Genomic DNA, 23,888 nt, shown 5'->3' on the forward strand with positions numbered 1-23,888 from the left:
ACAAATCACAATGATTAGTACTAATGGGATATGCCCCAAACAGTATCACTGTCAAATATCAATTTGCAAATCAGTTCGGTATGGGACATATCTCTTTAGTACTAATAATTGTAATTTGTGGGATGGACTGAACAGAAAGCCTGCAAAGCATGGTTTTTCAAAAATTTCTGTTCCTGAAACATTTCATTCACAGAACATATCGGACAATCTAATATGCCCCGAAAGGGCAAAACACATCATTGACATTACATAATTTTGCAACCAAGAGTGCTTTTGTTCTGAAACACTTTACACTGGTTGCTATAACAACCTGCCAAGATTTAATGGGAAAATATTGTACATCATGGGGTAATAAGTGACCATGTTATACCTCCAGTGATCCCATGGGTATGTATTTCAGATGATTGTTTTTATTTTATGATTCTATATGCTCATTCAGCTGCATTCTGATATTAATTTCTTCTTCTTGTTGTTCTTCTCCTTCTGTTGCAGATTTGACGAATGTGTGTGGACCTCCTCCACAGCCTGACAAGAGAACATGTGTTCCTCACCCCTTATGGGGACATCTATGATGTATTCGGTGGACGCACAAATATCACAACAGAACCATTCTTCATCATCACCATGGTATGGACTGATGATGCCTGCTCATTTGCCAATATGGCCATGCCCTGGACCATCTCACAATCAACATAGACCTTCATGTCTAGACTAACGTAATGCTGATATTGTAATGGAGTGACAGGATATGATGTTATAAGAAATCACTGTTAATAATGATGTGATGAGGGATTCATGGGCTTGTTTGAATACCACTGAGAGCGAAGGTGAATAAAGTACTATAGACACCTGAACATACAATTTTTTTAAAAGAAATGGCATGATTCTTATCAATTATTTTTTCTCCCTTTGCAGATGATATTGGGGCCACATGTGGAGTAGGGCTTGTACCTGCAGCAGCTGATATGAGTATGACGTGTTTGTCACCCCAGCCTGGCTTGTCAACAATGTATTGACCCCATCTGCAAATATACAGCTGTGTCCATCATCATCAACGTGCTAAGGGCTGATGAAACCAGTTTGTTCACTGATGCACCCATGGGACATCTTGCACTTGTCATGGACATACACAACATCAGATATCTCTTCAACAAATCTCTGTGCCTAGCAATATCACTACCCCTGCCTAGTCTGTTACAGATCACCAAGTAAGTCCAGCAGCTGCATTGGATTGTTCTGTGGTTACTGACACCTTTGAAGATAGGATCTCACAAGCACACATTGATAGTTTGAATGCAGGATATCAAGAATGTGCCACTTTTATCAATTCTTGGTAATGTGTTTTGGAAAGAATGCTCTAAAAATTTTTCTGTGACCCACACTATCCTGTAATCAAGTGTAACAGAGTTCTACACTGTGAGCTAAAACTCTCCTGAAAAAGGGCAGTGATGCTGCTGAGGAGAAGATCATTGTCCAAATTTGGAAGAGATATTGTGGGGCTATTCAGTATGAGAGTGGTTCAGATCTTATGCCAAGAGTGTCACACTGGGTCATTTTCCCAATATGTAGAAGTCGGGTGAGGCATTCAATCATGTGCTACACATTGATATATACTCACATGTCTTTGATTTATTTCATGGATGGTCCTGTTGTCATCACATGTAGTAAGCGTTGCTTCATGCAGTGGAGAATGGCAAAACAGAGGCACACCAGCGACTGAGGTATTGCAAAGTAAGCATGCACAGATAGCCTAGCTAACAGCAGCAGTCTACCAACAGGCTGACCCAAGGACGCACACAGACTGAGCGCCGAGTGAGGCCTGGTGAGTGCTGAGTAAGGGGAAGTGAGGCCAGCATGCTAAGTTATGCTGCAGTATACCGTGGGAGTAATAACAAAAAGCTACCACCGAGGGTAAAAAATGTCCTCCTGCCAGATATACATAGCAGGTGGCAAGCAGCAACAGACAGAAGCCATTAGGAAACAGTTCTGATTTGAGGATGGATGTGGTCTGTTTCAAATGTTCCATCCTCGTAGGTGATGATTCCAGAAGTCTGTTCCAGCTCACAGGAGTCATCCATTCACCGCCAGATGTCAACTTCAGCTGTGGAGGTCAGCCCAAATTCAGTCGGCACCATGGCTGACTAACTACAGAGAGAACTTCCTGCAGGACCAGCCGCAGTGCGGTCTTGGTCACAGGTGCCCGGACTTCACGGCAACCCAGCGCCACACCATGTGGTCTGTCCATGACAGGACCTCATGGACATTACGACTGATGGCTTCCCAGCTGCCGGTGCAGCAGGCATTGGCAGCTGACCTCATGGGCACATGGCTCCGTGGGCATGCCCGTACTAGGGTGCCGAGCAACGACGAGTTAATCTCCACCACAGGGCATCCTGGCTTCAGCAGAGCACTGGTGGCCTGAGGCTCCTGATTGTGATCAGTGGTGCGCATTGTCAGAGAATATACACAGCAGCAGCCAGGCGGAGGGATCCTCAGTGCTGGGCAGCTATGACGAGGGAGGAATTGTAAAGGAAGTTCAATAAATAATTGTAAAATTCCACGCCGTCTCAGTCTTTGGAGCAGCCACTGTGTCTGCTGCCAACAAGTGGTGCAAAAGTTGTAAGAGTCCAGTTTCATCCCCCTTCCAGAAGATGTTGTTGCTAAACATACTTGTATTAATGTGCAGAAGCTAGATGAGGATGTTGTATACAGCTTTGCCTGGGAATTTCTGGCTGGTGACAGAAATTATAGTGATGAGCATAGACGTAATTCTAAATATCTTATGTTTGTGGGCATTATAATTTCCAAGGCATCTCATTCCCCATAAAACTCCAGAACCTACCAAATTGTGAGAGGAAAAACCCTGGTGGTACATCAGAATATAGAAATGACTATGAGCATACTATACTGAACAGAGAAGATAATCATAAAATAGTTGGATCTGCTTACTTTTCAAAATTAGTCAGTAAGGATCCCAAACATGTAAATTTGGTGCTATTCTCCAAAAATGAGAAGTGACTCTATGTATGGATCAAAAGGATCTCCTACCCACTTTCCTCCAAACTGATTATAAAAGAACATAAACTACGTTTTTGCTGTAGATGTCTCAACTCAATTACCAAGAGTGAGTAACCTGAATGGCACCTCACTGATTGCTCTAACCAGGTACTGGTACATGTCGAAATGCCTGCACATAACAATAGGTTCTTGAAATTTAAGAACACCCACGACCAGGAGTGATGCCAGGAGTGATGTCCCTTGGTTGTTTACACAGTTTTACAGTGTGTCCTTGTTCCTGTGGTGCATTGTGAAAGTGACTCCATTGCCTACCATATTGCCTTCACAGAATGGCACATAATGTAAGTGGTCTTATATCAAGCTGTAAGCTCATGGGACTCTACCCACCATACATTCAAATCATACATCAGGGATAATCTTGCAAAAAGATTTGTCGCTGAACTCGAAAAACTTGCTTGGGATGTACGTATTTGATGGGATGTATTGCAACGATGTTCCCATAAGTGACTTAGGGGAGAATGATGCCTTATACAAGTGTCTTGTTTGTGGGCTTCTGTTGGAAGGAACAGAAGCTCCATGTATCATCTAATGGGGAGGTTGTACCACATAGTTCACAATCCTTTCAACTTGAAGTACAAACTTCTTTCACAGTTTGTGTGAGTAAGTTGCTCACTTTCTCATTCAGCACTTGGATGTTTTCAAGTTGTAGGGTTATAAGATTAGTGTCATACCGATATTGTTGAAAGTATATTTCTTTTTCCAACAGAATTGAGCCAAAACTGACCCTCCAATTCCTCAATTCCCTTTGATTCATGCATGTGTTGCTTCAGAAACTTGCTGAGATTATGCATCAGGAAGACATGCATGCCACTGGAGCCACATTTCTTGATTATGCAAATTTTCAGCTTCTGATGAAGAAGTGGTTCATGCCATGTAAATACCAGGATTCAGTGGAGAGACTCCATGAAACCACAGTGCCCAACATAACTGTGTTTTCCCATAAACTAACGAGTACTTCCGTAATGGATGTGGAGCATGAGCATGAGCATCCAGCGAATATTGGACAGAAGTTCAGCATCTCTGATTTAGGAGCATATGCAAGATAATACATGAACACTGATGTACACCTGCCTGTGGACATCTTCAAGAAGTGTGTGTGTGTGTGTGTGGCAGAGGGGGGGGGGGGGGGGGGGGGTAGGTGGGTGGTTGGGTGGGGGGGGGGGGGAGTTCTGTGAAGCAATATTTCTATAGTGTGTGTCATGACTGAGAGACAGAAATGGATGACCAGTGTAGCATTAATCTTTTATCATGATTAAATACCCTATTTGTAAAACAGTATTGTACACTAGGGTGAACTGAATGACATTGCGGTGTTTCAAACAGAGTGGCCTTAAGTTTGGGGGAGTGAAGGCTCCAGTCTTCATTCAGCCACCCTGATTTAGATTTTCCATGTTTTTCCTAAACTGCTTCAGGAAATTGCCAGTATTGTTGGTCATGGCCAACTACCAGTATCATCCATGTCCTATTAGACCTGCATGAATGTAAATCTGTGCATATTACTTAATTTTTGCAGATCTTAAATTGTACTGAGACTTTTCCAGTATCCCTGTAAAAGAGATCTACAGATAAATAAAACTGCTACTGCTGCTATTACTACTATTAATGATGGTTTTAATTAGCTGTCATGTTAAATATGTTACTGACTATATCATAAATAGCTGACTTTGTGGTCTTCAGTTCAGAGACTGGTTTTATGCAACTCCCCATGCTACTCTATCCTTTGCAAGCCTCTTCATCTCTGAATAACTATCATAACATACATCTTCCTCAATTTGCATACTCTGTTCATCTCTTGATTTTCCTTTACAATTTTACCCACACACTTCCCTGCAATACTAAATTGGGTCTCCTTGATGCCTCTTAATATATCCTATCAACTCATCCCTTCTTCTAGTGAGGGTATTTAAAAAAAAAAAAAAAAAAAAAAAAAAAAAAAAAAAAAAAAAAAAATCTCCTGGATTGTATTCAGTATCTCATCATTAGTTACATGATCTACTTAACTGATCTTCACATTATTCTGTAGGGTCACATTTCAAAATCTTCTTTTCTCTCCTTGTTTAAACTGTTTATTGTCCAAGTTTAACTTCCATACATAGCTCTACTCCATACAAATACTTTCAGAAACTACTTGCCAAAACCTACATCTAAATTCGATTTAACAAATTGCTTTTATTAAAAAATGATTTTCTTGCCATTGACAGTCTAAATTTTACACCCTCTCTACTTTAACCATCACTGGTTATTCTGCTGTCCAAATAACAACACTAATCAACTACTTTAAGTGTCTCTTTTCCTGATCTAATTCCGTCTGCATCACCTGATTTAATTTGACTACATTCTTGTTTTGCTGCTCATCTTATATCTGCCTTTCAAGACTCTGCCTATTCCATTCAACTACTTATCCAAGTCCTTTGGTGTCTCTGACACAAATACAATGTCACCAGCAAGCCACATTGTCTTTATTTCTTCTGCTTGAACTTTAATTCCTATCCCATTTTTTTCTTTTGATTCCTTTATGCTTGCTTAGTGTACAGATTGAGTAACATTATCAATAGTCTACAATCCTGTCTCACTCCCTTCTCAGGCACTGCTTCCTTTTCATGCCCCACACCTCTTATCCAATGAATTAAGGAATTTTCACTGTACGTTCAAATAGCTATCTCAATATCAGAACCCTTAAGAAACCCAAACTGTGACTCTGACAGTAAGTTATTTTCACTAAGGTGCTTAAGTAGATGCTTGAACATAATCTTTTCAAAGATTTTTGAAAAAGCTGGCAAGAGTGTGATCGGTCGGTAATTTGATGGCATCTCTTTGTCCCATTTCTTGTGGAGACGTATAACTTCAGCATATTTAAGCCAGTCTTGGAATGTTCCTGTGACAAGTAATTTATTACAAAAATAGCTTAAGATAGGACTAAGCTCACATGAATACTGTTTTATTAACTTTGTTGATATGTTATCATAGTCACTAGAATGCTTTGATTTCAAGAACTTTATGATGGATACTATTTTTTTGGGTGAAGCAAGTGTCAATTCCATTTTAGTGAGATTGCTTGTGTGCACTGGTCTCATATATTCTGTTGCATTATTTACTGAACCTGACAACCCCATGCTATCAGTAACACATACAAAATACTTGTTTAGATGGTTTGCAACACAACATGCTTTTGTTACCAGGGTTTTATTTATTTTTAGCGCTATTTGTTCCTCCTCATTTCATGTCCTACCTGTCTCTGATTTAATTATATACCATATTGCTTTTATTTTATTGCTGGATGTATTTATCTTCTTCTCATAATGCAGGTGTTTAGATTTCTGTATAACCTTCTTCAACATTTTGCAGTATTTTTTTGTAATGAGCTATAAAGTTAGTGTCAAAGGTGTTCCTATGTATCAGATAGAGTTTCCTTTTTGCCTCACATGATATTTTTATCCCTTGTGTGATCCATGGTTCCTTATTAGACTTTTGCTTAATAAGAGTTACCTTCAGGGGAAAACAATTTTCAAATAAGGTGCTAACTTTATTAATGAATGTTTTGTTTTTCCCATTATGTCTTGGGTGCTGTAAACATCCATCCAATTAATTTCTTTGAGCAATCTCCTAAATTTCTCAGTTTTTGACTGTTTTATTGGCCTTCTGTACTCAGTTCTGATAGATGTTTTATCCTGACAATTTTCAAAATTTAATGTTAGGTGTTGCATGTCATGGACATATAGCCCATTTACTACTGGTTTTGTAATGTCACCTAGTTGCTTAGAATTGTCTATAAATATATTATCAATGGCAGTCGTAGAATATTTGTATACCCTTGCTTGGAAATTTACCGTAGAAATTAAAATGAATGACAACGTAACTGAGTTTAGTAACTGTTCACTGATAAAGTTTTACAGGACATCTATACTAAAATCATCAGAAACCACTAGTTCTTTGTTTTTTAATTTTAGATGAGATAATAAATCTTCAAGGCTGTTTATAAACAGGTTGATATTTCCTGAAGGTGCTCTGTATATGGCTACTATTATAAAGGACCTGTTATGAAATTCTATCTCTGTTGCATATGCTTCTAAGTGCTACTCTAAACAAAATTTATTAATGTCAATATTCTTAAATTTAAAACTGTTTTTAACAACTGTGGCATCTCCTCCTTTCTCCATCTTTTGTCTACAGAAGTAGGAGGCTAACTTAAATTCTGTAAGGTTTAACAATGTATACCAGTGGTCACATGATGTTCAGAGAGGCAGATTATATCAACTGGATTCGATGACTCTCATTCATCAATGCACATAAGTAGTTCGTTAATTTTACTCCTAAGCGCTCAAATACTTTGATGCACTAAAGATAGTTGGAATTTCACATTTACCAAGATGAAATCGGGTGGAAATAAAATTTCTGCTGATTGCTGTACATTTTTAACCAACAGATGTGTTCGCTGATCCAATGTGCCAGGATTATGCTGTTTGATTTCTTTATCAAACTGAAGGTTTGTTTCAATCTTTACTTCTCTCAGAACCTGACTTCATTCTGTCCTACCTATCCTAAAAAATGTGCTCCTCCAACATCTATGACCACTGGTATGTTACCACTCATGGCAGTGCCTCTCCCCTTACATTTCCTGCTATTAGCCTAGCCAGTTTACCCTTCCTTTTCATGTTGAGGTGTAGGCCATATTTAGTATAATCCCACCTACTGAGAGAATCAACTGCCTAACATGTTCCTACATTTTTACAGAATCCAAACAGACCTTTCCCGAGATCAGTTTCTACGTTTTCCCATTTTTCCATAAAGAATTCATGTTAGCATTTTGCACCCACGAGTTTTTAAATGGGTAGTTCAGTAATATTGACACCTATCAGCACCTGCTTTCATTGGAACTGGAATTACTACATTCATTTTGAAGTGTGATAGTATTTTACCTGTTTCATATATCTTGCATACCGGATGAAAGAGTTTTTTCATGTTTGGCTCTCACCAGGCTGTCAGTATTTCTGATGGAATGTTGTATAGTTACAGAGCCTTGTTTTGATCTAGATCTTTCAGTGCTCTGTCAAATTCTTCTTCCACTGTCATATCTCCCACCTCATCTGCACCTAAATCCTCAACAATTTCTATAATATTGCCTTGAATTTCATGACACTTGTACAGACCCTCTATATACTCTTTCCACCTTTCCCTTCTTTACTTAGGAGTGGTTTTCCATCTGAGCTTTTGATATTTATATATCTACTTTTATTTTCTTCAAAGGCCTCTTCAATTGTCCTGCTGGTGGCATATGTCTTTCCCCTAGTGATATTTGCTTCTGAATCCTTACATTTGCCCTATGGCCATTCCTGTTATGTGATTTTGCAATTCATGTCAATCTCATTTTTTAAACATTTGTATTCCCTTTCACCTGATTTATTTTTATGTTTTGTCCTTTCATAAATTAAATTTAACATCTGCTGTGTTATCAAAGGATTTCTATTAGACTTTGTCTTTTTATGTACTTGTTCCTCTGCTGCATTCTCTATTTCATCTCTTAATGCTACTCATTTGTCTTCTACTGTATTTCTTTTCCCTATTCTACCCACGTTTTGCCTAATGCTCCCTCTGAAACTCTTAACAACCTCTGGTTCCTTCATTCTATGCAGGTCCCATCTCCTTAATTTGATATTTCTTCAGTTTTAATGTGTTGTGTGGGCAGAAGAGCCAACTGGAGGCCAAAATGCACGCCTTTTAGCTCACGCAGGCTGGCGTGAGGAGGGATTAACTATACTGACGTGAGGTCTGGAACATGACAAGGAATTAGAGTTCATAAAGCGAACATAATTACTTTGATACTTAACTTTAATCAATTAATGATGAACGTTGCTCTTGATGGTACATGAGTCACAATATTATCTGTTCAGAAGACATAGTAACTGAATATGGCACCTTGCTAGGTCGTAGCAAATGACATAACTGAAGGCTATGCTAAACTGTCGTCTCTGCAAATGAGAGCATCTGTAGACAGTGAACCACCACTAGGAAATTCGGCTGTACAAGTGGGGCGAGTGCTAGGGAATCTCTCTAGACTAGACCTGCCGTGTGGCGGCGCTCAGTCTGCAATCACTAAAAGTGATGACATGCGGGTCTGACGTATACTAACGGACCGCGGCTGATTTAAAGGCTACCACCTAGCAAGTGTGGTGTCTGGTGGTGACACCACATAATGCATAGTTCACAACCTATAAATTGTGGTCAGAGCCCACACCTACCTGTAAAAATATCACAGAATTTAAAATCTGATTCTGAAATCTCCATATTACTATTACATAAGCAGTCTAAAACCTTTCGGTGTCTCTAGGTCTCTTTCATGTATTTTATTTGTTTGTATATCTCTGTTATCAAAGAATCTTTTTAGTGTTATAATTCTCAAGATTTACTATTCTAAAGGATTTCAGGTCAAGGTGCAGCTTCCTGATTCTTAAAGAAAGTGTTGGCTATGATCAAATTATGCTCTGTACAAAATTCTACCTGGCTGTTTCCTGAGTCACTCCTTTCCTCTAGTCCTGATTGATGTACAAGTTTTCTTTCCCTTTCCTTTTCCAACTATTGAATTACAGTCCTCTGTCACTATGAAATTTTTGTCTCCCATAAATACCTGAGTAATTTCTTTTATCTCCTCATACATTTCACCAATTTCTTCAGTATCTGAGTTATATAAACTTATACTACCTGCATTTCTATTTTCTTATTCATTATTAAATCTACTCCTGCATTGCCCGTGTTTGATGTTGTAATTATAACCTCGCATTCACCTGACTAGAAGTTCTGTTCCTCCTTTCACCGAACTTTAATAATTCTCATAATTTCTAACTACCACCTAGCCATTTCCCTTTTTAAGTTTTCTAACCAACCTGCAATATTAAGGGATCTAACATTACATGCTCCGATACATATAATGCCAGTTTTATTTCCCTGATGGCAAAATATTGTATATTATGTATCTTTCATTGTTAAATTATTTCGATTTGTTGTTATTCAATTGAAGCCATAAAATTCTTTATCATGAATGTGATTCCATATATATTTATATAGAAACCAATAGTAACTATGAAAACCTAACACATCACATATAGTTTTAAACAGAAGAACAACATATTATCTAAAATATTAGCACGTAATGATAGTAGCAGAATCATCACAACAGATAAAACTGCAGAAGTTTTATACAACTAATATAGAAATCATCATTTGCTACAAGAAAATTGTTGTGCAGTGCTGTAACTGTGGTTATATAAAAAGTTAAAAGAATACAGCTACAGAAAGTAAGTTCTTCAACAGTGAAAAGCCACTATCATTACTAATGTCCCACATGATGTTGCAAATTCACATCACACCATACGTATGCAAAACTGCACGTTGTGAAGCAAAGAAGTTATTGAAAACTGTGGAGCTATCACTGTTTCTTATGTCAGAGCCCAGCATAGGAGCTTTAAAGCTTCATGGCACAAAGAGGTTAAATTTGTAAGCATATTTACATGAAGTATAAGTCTATGTGCAGCAATAATGGGATAAATTCTGATAAAACTCTACTGAAAGAGTGTTGTCATTTTCAAGTTGTCCTGTGTTCATGCCAGTTATAACAGAGTAAATGACTCCGTAACAAAATATTAAATCGAAAAATATCCCACATAGCTTATTCTGACTAACTGTGAGTCATTGTTCTAATACTGTCAAGAGAAGTTATTCCCAGAGTTTTGACTCTGAAGGTGATCATCCTGATAGGTCAAAATGAGATATTAAAAATTAAAAAATTATAAGTAAACCAGATGGTAACAAGCTGTGTACATTTATGAGTATTTAATGTACACATTTTGCTGAAAATATCTGCACTTTTTTTCACTCAAACAAAGATTTGCCATCTCTGTATTGCATTTAGGATATATCTTGTATTGATTTGAATTTTTATTTAATGGGACTTTTATCTAACATTTTTGCATTATGGCTGTCATCAGTGAACTAGCCCTTATAGAGAAATTAACAGTTTAATGTGAAGTTATATACTTTTATAGTGGAATGAACATAATGCATCTCTGAATATATCTTTGCTGAGAATATTTGCACTTTTTCTCAAACAAGTAAAGATTTTCCATCTCTGTATTGTATTTAGGATATATCTTGTCCTGATTTGAAATTTTGTTTAATGGGACTTTTATCTAACATTTTTGCATTATGGTTCTTGTCAGTGACCTAGCCCTCATAGAGAAATTAAAATTTTAATGTGAAGTTATATACTTTTACAGTGGAGTAAACATAATACATCTCTGAATATTTCTTTAGCTTTAAGTATCTATCATAGAATGATATTATTTAACTATGTATCGCTTTTTCTGTGCTAAATTAATTTAATTTCAACTTTAATGGAAACTTTGTGGGTTGCTCCACGAAAGAGAGTAGTGGGATACATTTTTAGAGCTGTAGCAAATGGTTTCATTGAGGAGAATGTAGTGAAGAGAACTAAGGGAGGTCACTGATGATCTCTTGGAACTGCAAAATATGCGATAGAAACAGACTGATAGAGCAGCGGAAAAGAAAGATCTGTGCCCTTCAGGCACATTTAGGAAAAACTAGGAGACAACTAGTGAGGATGAAGGTATGAAGTGGTGATGCTGGCTAGGAACTTGCAGTTGGAAGGATGAATAAGGAGGTCTGACAGTTTGTTGTGCCTATTAGTAACAGGTTCCAGCTGCTTAGGTTGAGGACAGTGGAGCCTCAAGTTGGTGTAGGAATAGGAAATGTGTAGCAGACTCTGCCCATGACTAGTAATGCATGGAATACCATTAATGTTAGGGAGAAGACAGTATTGCTGCTAGGTACCAATCATAGCAGAGGGTAGGCTCTAAATTACAGGAATAATTAGGGGAAGAATATCATATCATAAGAATTTTTAAGCCAAGTGCTGGACTAAATGAGGTGATTGAGAATTGAGGGCCTTTGTGAAAGTATTTCACTGAAGATGATCATATAGTGTAGCAGGTAGTACTGGGAACAACTTCAATAGGTTTCAAGTGTACATAATAGTTTGTGATGTGAGGAAGACAGGTACATGTTTGAGCTTTTGTGGCAGCGTGACTGGTCTTGTCATGGTAGTGCTGTGGGGTGAATTGATGAAGTGCTGGAAATGATGCTGATGCCTGCTGACTGCCCACATATTACATTGGTGGTGGTGGAGACTATTGGGAGATGGGACTATACTAAATAGGGCTATACTAAACATGGTTTGTTCCTCAGCATGAGTGGAAATGGGAGATTGATTGAATGAACAGGTGGGCATGGGGCCACATATTGTCTAATAATTATTGTCGTGGGTAGGATGACTAGGCCTTTTTGAGGATAAATGATTACAACTTGCTCGCCTCCCTCCAGAGTGTCTCAAGCATTTATAATTTTTTTTTTTTTGCATACACAGAAGATAGAATATGCCATTCTGTGTGGACAAATAAACATGCTCCAATTATGAAAGAGAAACAGCCATCAGGACAAACCTCACAGAAATTTACTCAGCATTATTCAATCTTCTTCAAAATTTGCAAGGTATTAAAAAAAATGTGTATATATCACCTTGAAGTTCAAATACAGATTGTGAACAGCACAGTGGTATGGATTATAGAGTACTGGTGCAGTGACACTGAGATAAAGCATCTGGTGCTGTCATCATATGAACGTGAAAGCTATTACTGGAGAGCTACCTTAAAGATAGTGTTTAAGTATGTACTTATATTAGAATTGGCACACCTTTTAAAACGAGAGAACATCTTATCCTGAGGGGAGAGAACTGTTTACAAGAGACTAAGAATAGAGAGCAAGCTATTAAATGTAAAGAAGAGCAATATGATGCATGCAGAGTACTTACACAATGTCGTTGAACTGTTAACCATCCAAAGATGAACTCATAATTCTAATAAAGATGCTGGTGACCATGTGCTGCCCAAACTAATGAAGAGAGTAGATCAGGTAGAAAGATAAGTTAGAGACTGGTTTCAGAAGGGAAAATAATGTATACTTGAGATCTTTCCTAAGAAGTGACTCATATAATGTACGATCATAAAGATGAAAGACACTTGTAACCACTAGGGACTCCAAGAAGGTATATAACTGCACTGATAGATTTATTGTTGAAATAATCTTGAAGAGCAGATGATTACATGTGAACTGATATTGTGACATAAACCAAGGCTTGGGTACAATTTAGATGAACACTACTGGAAGAGTTTGAAATCAACACTGGTGTCAAATAGGGGGACAGATAGTCACCACTTATTTTCAGCACAGAACTGAATGAAGTGATCTAACAGTAGAGAAAAAATCAATGAAATAACTGTATTAAAGATGAAATTGGGGGTAGAAGGCTCAACATGGCCCAAGCAGATGACTTAACCTCTTTCACAAGTGGTATAGCAATAGTAACATGGAAGAAGACATAAATAACGACGCAAACTCCTAAGCCAGATAGTCAGAAAGAAGGAAATGATGATTGCCTACAACACTGAGACACTGAACATTGCTGGAGATAGTAAAACATGAAAAGGCATCTTGAAAAAGGTGGACATATTTAAATACCCAGGAGAGTACATAACAGTAAAGAAAAGCAGCTGTGAATGAATAATAGAGTGGGTGTAAATACAAGTTCAGTTTTCTGTACAATAAGAGAAAAATATAATAAAAAGAATTAATTGATGGACACAAACAAGGCAACAGTGAGGAATGCCGTATTCTTTCTGACTGACATGATAACACCTAGAGACTATAGTGAGACGACAATGAAGAAAAATCTGACTGATATTGAAAGATTTACAGTACTTGTGATGAGCATGAGTATTGATGGAATGGACTAAAAGAATATCAGAAACAAAGGGTAAGAGAGAAGGAAAGACAGCAACCCAATAGGTTGTTGAGCTTAGAAACGGCTGGTCTGAATTTGGAAAGAAGATGGAAGGTAAAGACAATGAAAGAGGCATGTAGACACTGATATACACAGCACAGATCAATGACAGAGAAGGGTACTGAGAAAAGACAGTGTCACTAGTGGTGCCGATATGAGAATAAAGCACTGTTATATCTCAGAGGTGAAAGATATAAGATGGATCAAGATAAAAGGAAATTGAATTCGTAAAGAGGCTACCCATAGTCTCACAGAGGCTGTAACAAAAAAGGGGGAGGAGTTAGTATTGAGAGCCATCAGTTACACACATAGGCATTATTTGATGGGATTGACATAACTATTGTATAATGCTAGGCAGCCATTAGTATTATGTAGACAGAATGCTATTAAATGAAATTAATGTTTATGAGAAGAAAGAGGTGCAAATCTGCTGTCAGTGGGAGGGGATCATTAAGAGTAAGAGGATTATATATATGCTTACAAAATAAAGAATTTTAGGTGAGTTGAAAACTGCAGAAATGAATGCAGAATTTGTATACATGAGACGAACAAAAGAAAAGGGGAGCTGAAAATGTAACATAATAGGAGAGTTGGGAAGGCAGAAGAAAGAAGAACAAGTTGTAGTAAAATATAAGAAAACAGAAAGTTGTGGTAAAAATAAGACATGAAAAGATACAGATGATAAAATCAAAAATCATGAGAAATAAATTACCTTATGATGTGACACACTTATCAAATGTGGCTTATGTGATACATAAAATGTCCACTTTCAGTTTAATCATCAATAAACTAAATTCTAAAAGTGAGTTTACTAAGCTATGTATCCTCACATTCTTACTGTCATAAATCCCATCCTATCACTTGTACCATTTCTTGGTGGGGACTGCTGCTATAGAGGTGCAAATGAAAAAAACTTCCCCTGTGGAAAGAAAAATTAAGTCTCTACACCACAAACCTCACTCAAGCATTAATGTTCCTCTCTCTAGATCTGTTCAGTTCAAAATCCTAGAATCTAGTGATAATATGGGCAACGAGTCACATTTTAGCTACCAGCTTAAACACAGGTAAACAGAATTAGCATGAAGACACCATTAAACACAACATCTAAATTCAAAGGAAGTTTAAGTTATGCCAATAGAAACAAGCTTATTTTTGGAAAATTTTGTTGTAGACACACAGGGAACAGACAGGCTGAACATCTCCAGGTAACATATCTGTGATGATGGTAGCAAAGCTATGTTACTATGGGGTTTCCAAAATATTTCTGACTGTCTTTGAAAATTCAGTATCAATTAAAGTCAGGGGAACACAGTACAGATTCAAGTCAAATCAAGTTGGAAACATCTGATAGTTCCCAAACAGATAATATATTTAAGGAGCCTTATTTACAGATTGCTTTGTCAACATATTAAAACAATGATCAGAACTATGGCAGAGGATACTGTACAAGAATTATAAGTAAATAAAGAGGGAAATCATGACAAACATTTATTGTAATACATACTGCAGTTTTAGAAAAGTACTTAGTTTTACCAATACATATTAAAACTTTGGAAATTATATTCATTAAACGTTATTTTTGAACTCAAAGCAGAATGCACAGGCAAATATGTATTAATTATTCCTTTGAGAGGCAATTTCTCTTCTCCATTTGTAGCGCTTCAGTTCCTTTCTCATACAGGACTCCATGCAGCTTATCTGAAACCCATTAACAAATGTATTACTTCATAAATCACAACAAGTGCCCAACTAAAGCACAATATGAAGTTAGCAAGTCATTTCTTATTGCAATAGTAATGGAATCAGGAAAAGTTACAGGAATAATCATGTAGACAGTAGTACAGTAAAAAATTATAAAGCATATGAGTTTAAAAACACAAAAGTGATTTCAGCAAATAATGTGGCCACTAAACATCAATATCTGGCTTCACAACTTAGGGATATGGTATCAAGAATACTCTATTTGTAATGCAGCATTTATCATTAATACAGATGCATATGGTTGCATGTAAAATGAAGAAATGGACACTTATAAACAAAAATAAGAGTGAATCTAACAGAGAGCACTGAGGTTACAGAGATATCAGTTATGACACAATGATTTTCATCTTCCAGATGCTTCCTAATTTGACAAATCAAATTCATTCATTATTCTTATTAAAAATACATTAAGAACATTAACAACTCGCTCTCCATACCTAAAATCTCTAAGAATTCCACTCCCAGATTTTTATGACCAGCTACTTGAGACACAGTGAGAGGGACAGAGAGAGAGAGAGAGAGAGAGAGAGAGAGAGAGAGACCAAGAACATGATAAGTTCAGTTCTTATCAATTTTCGAGTAATCTATAACACTACTCTTCCCACCGTGTGGTGAATATATTGCCTCTTTGTGAAAAAGATAAAAAGAATTACATCTTGAAACTACAATCCACCCCTATTTAGGTACTTTGTGTAGCAGCTCAAGACTTCAAGAAAAGTAATGCAAAGTATTTCTTTATTAAAGTTACAATATTGACTTGACTGTTGTTGGGTTTCATGTGGTTGTATGTGTACTCACAGGTTTCAAGAATATCTAGTATCATAATTCATTTGAATCATTATAAAATATCTGAAATGGGAGAGAATTTTATAGTCGCATCAGTCTTCCAGTCACAATGTCACATCATGGATATCTACAAATTACTAATGAGATGACAATACAGAAACAATGAAAATGGGAAAGGATATCACTGAGCATTAAGGCAAAAAAATGAAATGATTAGGAAAAGAAGTATAGAGAAAATATAAGGGAAAGAGTTGCCAAGGTGGAGAGAAAAAAAATTATATACTGTAAAATACAATGAAACCTAAGAAATGCTTATAAACAAGTTTTGATATGTGGGATTATAATTCTGAAAAGTTTATTTTTTATTATTATTGTGATCATTAGCACTATAAGTTATGATATTTCTATGAGTTCAATAACTACACTTACAATAGAAAGTGTATGATAGTCATTTCATTTCCTCTCAGGTGAACCAGATGTTCACTGCACAATAGTAAGATGACAACAGGCAACTTCAGAAGAAGGGGACTCAACCAACAGCTTTGAAAATATTGAATAATTTACAGGGTTACAGAAAACAATCTGGGTGTAAGTACAACACATGTAACTATGTTTAGACAGTGTAACAGTATTCCTTAACTAATTATAGCTTCATGAAATCAGCTGATTAAAAAGCTATTTACTTACATGTAACCAGTTTACAGTCAAAGTCACACAGCAAAGCAAAATTTGGAAGTGCTAAGAAATGTCAATGTTGCATAGTGTAATTGACTAGGATTATTCTTTATCCAAACAAAACTCAGAAAAACACCACTTACTGCATCACATTCACGCTTTATATAATCCTAAGTTGCTTAATAAATTAAATAGGAAGGAGTGTCTTAACAGAAACATATTTCTTTGTGAAGTATGTGTGTTGCGACATTGTCGCATATTCTTCAACCACTAAACACTTGGCAAAGGCTAGTAATCAGAAACCATATGCCAATTTCTCTCCATTTCTCAGCCAAACTCCAGTGATGAATATTTCCCCCACTACTGCAGCTTTAAGAGACTTTAGCCATGTCGAGCATTATCAGCACCGCACACATGTATATTATCTGCATTAGCTACGGTGGGTTAGGATTTAGCACTGATAAAAAGTGTTTATGATCAATTTGATCAAGACAGTAACCATCAAAAAATTCAAAGCAGATATATCAGGTAAAAAAAATGTATTGTAACTTAAATGCTAATAACGTGAGGAAGAATATTTAGAGATAGCTCACTACAAAAGCTTTGAGTGGTGAATCACTATCATTATGGCATTTTTAAAAGAAGAAAACTGACAAGTTATTCACACGTAAATTGGAAAATGAAAATTAATTTGACAGGAAACCTTACTAGCCACTCTTTTATATTATACATAACTTTGTTTCTGGACTTACAGGTTCCTGCCAACTACATAGACCCAATTGTCCCTAGTAAAAATAAATATTTTTATTTACATTGCTCGTTACCCCCCATTCTTCTTCATTCACATATTTACATTCGAAACACTTGAACAGTAGAGCAGATGCAAGTAGAAATTTGTGAGGTATCAAAATTACTTAATTTAATTACCAGTACTGAAAATGTCCAATCGACAATGTTGAACAAATGTTAGAATAGTTAAGTAGTGTTCTATTGATCATACATTACCATTTCCTTGACCTTGTTGGTTCGAAACTCAGTTATAAAGCCTTAAGAACACAATTTCTCTTGATAAATCAGCTAACCCTTATGAATGCAGTTACACATGACTGATGAGCACTGAAAACAGTCCTTGTACAGTGCCAATGTCTCAGTTCTTAAGTACAAACCCTTCTGCTTAGTTTCATTAGTAAGAGAAAAAATTCTATGTTCGATCAGTCCATTGGTTGAGAGCATTATGCTCATCTAGTGCAGTGGTGCTAACCAAGAAGAATAGATTACGTAAAAGCATTGGATTTAACACACTCTCCACTTTTCAATCTATAAAAGTTCACCACAACATAAACACACTAGAAGACAGCACAAACCCATCATGCAGCCATCCCAACACAGGCACACTCCTAGCACACCGCATCTAGGACAGGAATAGACTCCATTTCATTTACACAGGAACACTCCTAGCACACCACATCTAGGACAGGAATAGACTACATTTCATTTACACAGGCACACTCCTAGCACACCACATCTAGGACAGGAATAAACTCCAGTTCATTTATTCAGCCTAGTCCAAAGGTTTGAATTCAGATTAGTGATTGATCACAGACACATGTCTGTCCATATACTCATACTCACACTGACACACTCATTCACATATAGAAGAAGAACGTATCTGTTACTATCTGTTTCACACTAAGGTATCCAGACACAATTCATTGCTATCCAGAAATTTAAATTAATTAACAGTTCATTACATCACTAGCAGTATAAATGTGCCAAAAAACCTGTGGTTTTAAATGGTTTCATATGTAATCCTCAGTACAGAAATACATTCCTTTTTTAATCATTTAAATGTCAGTATATACTAAGGGATGAAATGACATGCAAAATAACTTCCATACGGCGTATAAATACCATTTCAAAATAATACTAAAAATGTTTTTTCTAATATCACCCCTTCAAATGTGATCAGAGAATTATATTTGAATATACGTAACAACAGTCACTAACATCTTTTTTATTTAGTCAGCTAAAGTCAATTCAGAAATTCAGGTTTTAATAGAAAAGTAACATTTATCAAGACATGAAATTATGATATAGTTACAAAACATAGGAGGTGCAAATATTACGAAAACTGTGCAGTAAGACATACTGAACCAGAATCATGAGTGAGCAACAACTTTCGAATTTCACAATTTCTATCACCGTTATACTTAGATCTGGAAGAAAATTTTGTGCCATTCTATTAACGGCCATTACTGTAGGTAGTAAATAATGAATTGCTGTTAATTATAACCTGACTGAAAAAATATTTCAAACAATATGCGAACAGTTAGAGTATTAAGAAAACGATTAATGCATGCAATGGTTGAGAGGCCCACTGACTATTGCTGAAGCGATAATACAATTAAGATGTGCTAATATGAGATATGGTGTTTCAGCTCGTCTTTTGCGAACTCAGATGGAATAACGACACATTAAAAAGTATTGCGGCACTCATGCATATTGAAAAGGGTGCAAGAATTAAACATATCTGTTCTGCAAACTAAATGTTCTGTGTTATAAAGGAAGTATTTACCTCTCCGGGGCTTAGACGGAGAGGTCCCCCAGGTTTAAGGCACCTTCGGTAACATTTTTCACATATCTCTATGTACTCCTTGAGCCACCGTTCAAACTGCAATAAATGAATAATTTGTTACGGTAGCTGCAAACATATAAATAGAATGTACCGTTACATTGTACTAACTACTTACTGTATCATCGTTATTTGTGGTCATATTGAGAAACAAGGACGTAGATGCGTCTAGATGAAGTTGAACTTAGGAATAGTCTCCGCTCTTCAAATCCAAGTAAATGCGCGCTACGGAAACAAATGAGAATGCATTCACTGTTGCGCCAAAGATCGTACTTAATGACATACACTTTGATAAAGATTTCGTTTATCGTGTTATTCAAAACTAGGCGCCTGGTAGGATTAAGACGCCACTCAAATTGTACATTTACTTTCAAATGTAGTCAGTAGTCTTTAGCGATGTATTTCACTCGTAAAGAACGCGTTTTGTCAATTATTATTAACCTCTGTCAACGCTATAATAACAACAAACAAACATAGACACATTGATGGAAATGGCGAGTTGCTTCAATTAGTTTTAAAACTGTATTCCGTGAAAATATTTATTTCATCAGTACCTTATTTAATTGTTCCCAGCAGCCTCAGAGTTTGCTTTACACATAGCTGTGTGACAAGCCTGAAGAGAGTTATAAATTGTGTACATTTAAAGTATTCCATAGCGGTAGTGTTAGACAAGCCACTTTAACACCCCGTAACCACTCCTAGCATATATTTTACTTGAAGATATCTTTTCCGTAAGATAGAGATTTGCGGCCCAGTAGACTACGTGTATACACACTAATACCCGAAAACAGTGTTAACTCAACAACTTTTCTGGAAAGCCTTGAGTTTGTTCCTCGCAAAATTCGAGCCATCTACTGCACCTGACCACTCGATTTCGGCACAGGCCCTTAGTAGGACATGAGACTTTAACGATCATACATTAGGATTGTAGAAGGGACTCTTTATAATCACCAAATATCACTTTAACTGGCTAGGGCTGTGTGCCATCTGACGATATAAACCAAATTTTCAGTCATGAGTGAGACATTCGACTTTTTAAATGCAAAACCAACAACAATAGTGCCACGCAAGTTGTAACAAACACACTATGTCCTGCAGAGCTCAGTGTACGTAGCGAAGGATTTGCCCGCAGGTGATAGGAATACTGGCACACAGCATTCGTTTGTGGGTGATTTACACTGAGTAGTGCATTTTGGCATCATCAGTAGGGTAGCCCAGATATCCATCTTTTCCCAAAGTCACTGGCAATGAGAAGACTTCCAGGAACTCTGCCCATGCACCTGAGGTAAATGGTTAATATTAACGTAATTTTGCGAGGTAGATTACTTTGAAATTACATTGTGTGTTTGGAGTGACGACGAATTACTATAATTTAGTGACATTACGGTAGATTCTACAAAATGATGATAAATACTAGTATAATTTATGATGTAAGTCACTTTAAAATCGCACTGTGTGACTGGGGTCCAGCTGAAATAATATTAGTTAATGATGCCACGATATTTTTCTCTAAAATTTTGCTGATGTTCTCCCAATACCCGCGTTTGCATTATAAGATATGTATGAATATGTGACTGAACAATTAGCACGGGGCAATTTTTAAACATCTACACCTTCAGTGTCCAGTCACATTAACGTGACCATATGTCAGAAGCCAGAATTACCACCTTTGCAGCATGGACCCTGGAGACATGCAGGAAGACAGGAAGAGCACTAGTCAGGTTCTCCAAGGTATTGACAAGGATGTGGGGTCATGCCAAGTCAAGTACCAAAGCCAGTAACGCTAGGTTTCTCGATTGGCGCGAACAGCCCGATGGAGGTGGTCCCACAGTTGGTTCAAATGGTTCAAATGGCTCTGAGCATTATGGGACTTAACATCTGAGGTCATCAGTCCCCTAGAACCTAGAACTACTTAAACCCAACTAACCTAAGGACATCACACAGATCCATGCCCGAGGCAGGATTCGAACCTGCGATCGTAGCGGTCGCGCGGTTCCAGACTGAAGCGCCTAGAACCGCTCTACCACACCGGTAGGCACACAGTTGGTCAATTGGTTTTTAATCTGGGGAGTCTGGTGGCCAGGAAAGTACAGTAAATACATCCTGGTGCTATTCAAACCATGCACATACACTGCAATCTGAGTGATACGTTGCGCTGTGCTGCTGGTAGATGTCATTGTGTGGAGAAAAACATATAGGGATTGACATGGACCCCAAGGATAGATAGCCGGCAGCAGTGGCCGAGCGGTTCTAGGTGCTTCAGTCTGGAACCGCGCGACCGCTACGGTCGCAGGTTCGAATCCTGCCTTGGGCATGGATGTGTGTGATGGCCTTAGGTTAGTGAAATTCAAATAGTTCTACGTTCTAGGAGACTGATGACCTCAGGTGTGAAGTCCCATAGTGCTCAGAGCCATTTGAACCCAAGGATAGATACATATTAGTGTTGATCCAGTGTGCATTCCAGAATGATGAGGCCACTTAGGGAATGTCACAAAAACATTCTCCAGATCATAACGCTGTCCTGATTAAAGGGTGTTTGCTTTCAGACGTTTCACGCCTTACTCGACAACGACTATCTGTCCGACAGAGCATAAAACGTGATTAATCAGAAACGATAGCCGGCACAGTAGCTCAGCGTGTTCGGTCAGAGGGTTATGTATCCTCTGTAATAAAAAAACTGAGTTCAACGATCATCAACGAACTTAATCGGATGTCGTACGAACAAAAGCGAACAACATGAGTAAAAAGAGGCCCATACACAGCAACGTTCGCGACAAACGAAGTGTACGAAGAAGTCGCCCCTGCATTTCTTGTGTGTGACGTCAATATAAGGTAGCCTTGGGAGAACATGACACTATAGGATTATAGCAGAAGTAAATAACAATAACGGAAAAAATCCACATTCACAACATACTGATGAATTGACCCTAAGCAATTTAGGAATTGTAGAGGAACTGTACTTTCTTTAAAAGAACTAAGAAATGTATCTGTAATTCTCTTCAAGCATATTCATCACTTACCATATAGCCGGCTGAGGATCGACTCACACCACCAGTCCTGGCTACGTTAGAATCTTCGGCCGCGATAATACAAGGCAGGTCACAGCACGTAACGCACGGCACGTAGCAATGGTCACAGCATTCCATGCACACACAGAAGAGAGAGAGAGAGAGAGAGAGAATGAGAAGAGGGATGCTCTCTTTCTCTGTAGCATTAGGCAACATACGTAAAAAATTCACCCACATACGATAATAGCAGCCAGCAGGAAGTAGCCGGAGACGTACATCGATCACGAGAAATAGTACACACCGGAGAGTACGGATTCAGCCTCGATAAGAATAGCAACTCGGAGTCACGGAATGCAGCCAGTGTTAAAAAGAACGATTTTACTTTTTGATTATACGTCTCCTTAAATGAGTCTTTATTAAAATCCTTACATCACAAGTGAGAAACCATTCATCAGTGTACTATTCCTTCCTTATTTTCCGAAAAACTCATAGCAAAACTATGAATCTGGCAAATTCCTACGATTTATGCGTGGATTTCACAATGGCTGTAGCATATTATGCATACAGAGGGTAAGAAGATTTCCATTACTGATTATCTGCACTGTCCCTGGAAATATTAACTGACGTAAAATACCTCAGAGTAAGTATCTGGAGCAAGCTGAAACATACATATGTCACAGTTGGGGACATTTGCGTGAATATTATGTTGAACGTGTTCAGATACTTTGCCAACCTATCCTGAATACAGGCCGCAACATAACTTGCGACAATTATTTTACTAGTTACGAGCTTGCAAACAAATTGATTACCAAGAAGACGACCGTCGTTGGTACCCTGAGGAAGAACAAGAGGCAAGTCCCAAGGGGATTTATTAACACTAAAAACCGACAAGAAACGTCATCTATCTTTAGGTTTCAGAAAAATTGCACCATAGTCTCTTACGTGCCGAAATGAAATAGAGTGGTATTACTACTGTCAATGATGCGCCACAATGGAAATATTGTCAATAATACAGGGAATAATTAAAAAAAACAGAAATTAT

The 23,888-nt window shown here is 37.4% G+C and overlaps 1 long non-coding RNA gene across 1 annotated transcript; it reads right to left on the reverse strand.

The window, feature by feature from the left end:
* Positions 1-15,613: 15,613 nt before the first annotated feature.
* LOC126299154 (uncharacterized) lies at positions 15,614-20,045 on the reverse strand. The gene is made up of 3 exons (XR_007552732.1): positions 19,957-20,045; positions 19,782-19,877; positions 15,614-15,682 (listed from the first exon to the last, which is right to left on the reverse strand). It is a non-coding gene; the product is annotated as an uncharacterized LOC126299154 (long non-coding RNA).
* Positions 20,046-23,888: the final 3,843 nt, after the last annotated feature.

Source organism: Schistocerca gregaria, chromosome X (assembly GCF_023897955.1).
Source record: "Schistocerca gregaria isolate iqSchGreg1 chromosome X, iqSchGreg1.2, whole genome shotgun sequence".
NCBI lineage: Eukaryota > Metazoa > Arthropoda > Insecta > Orthoptera > Acrididae > Schistocerca > Schistocerca gregaria.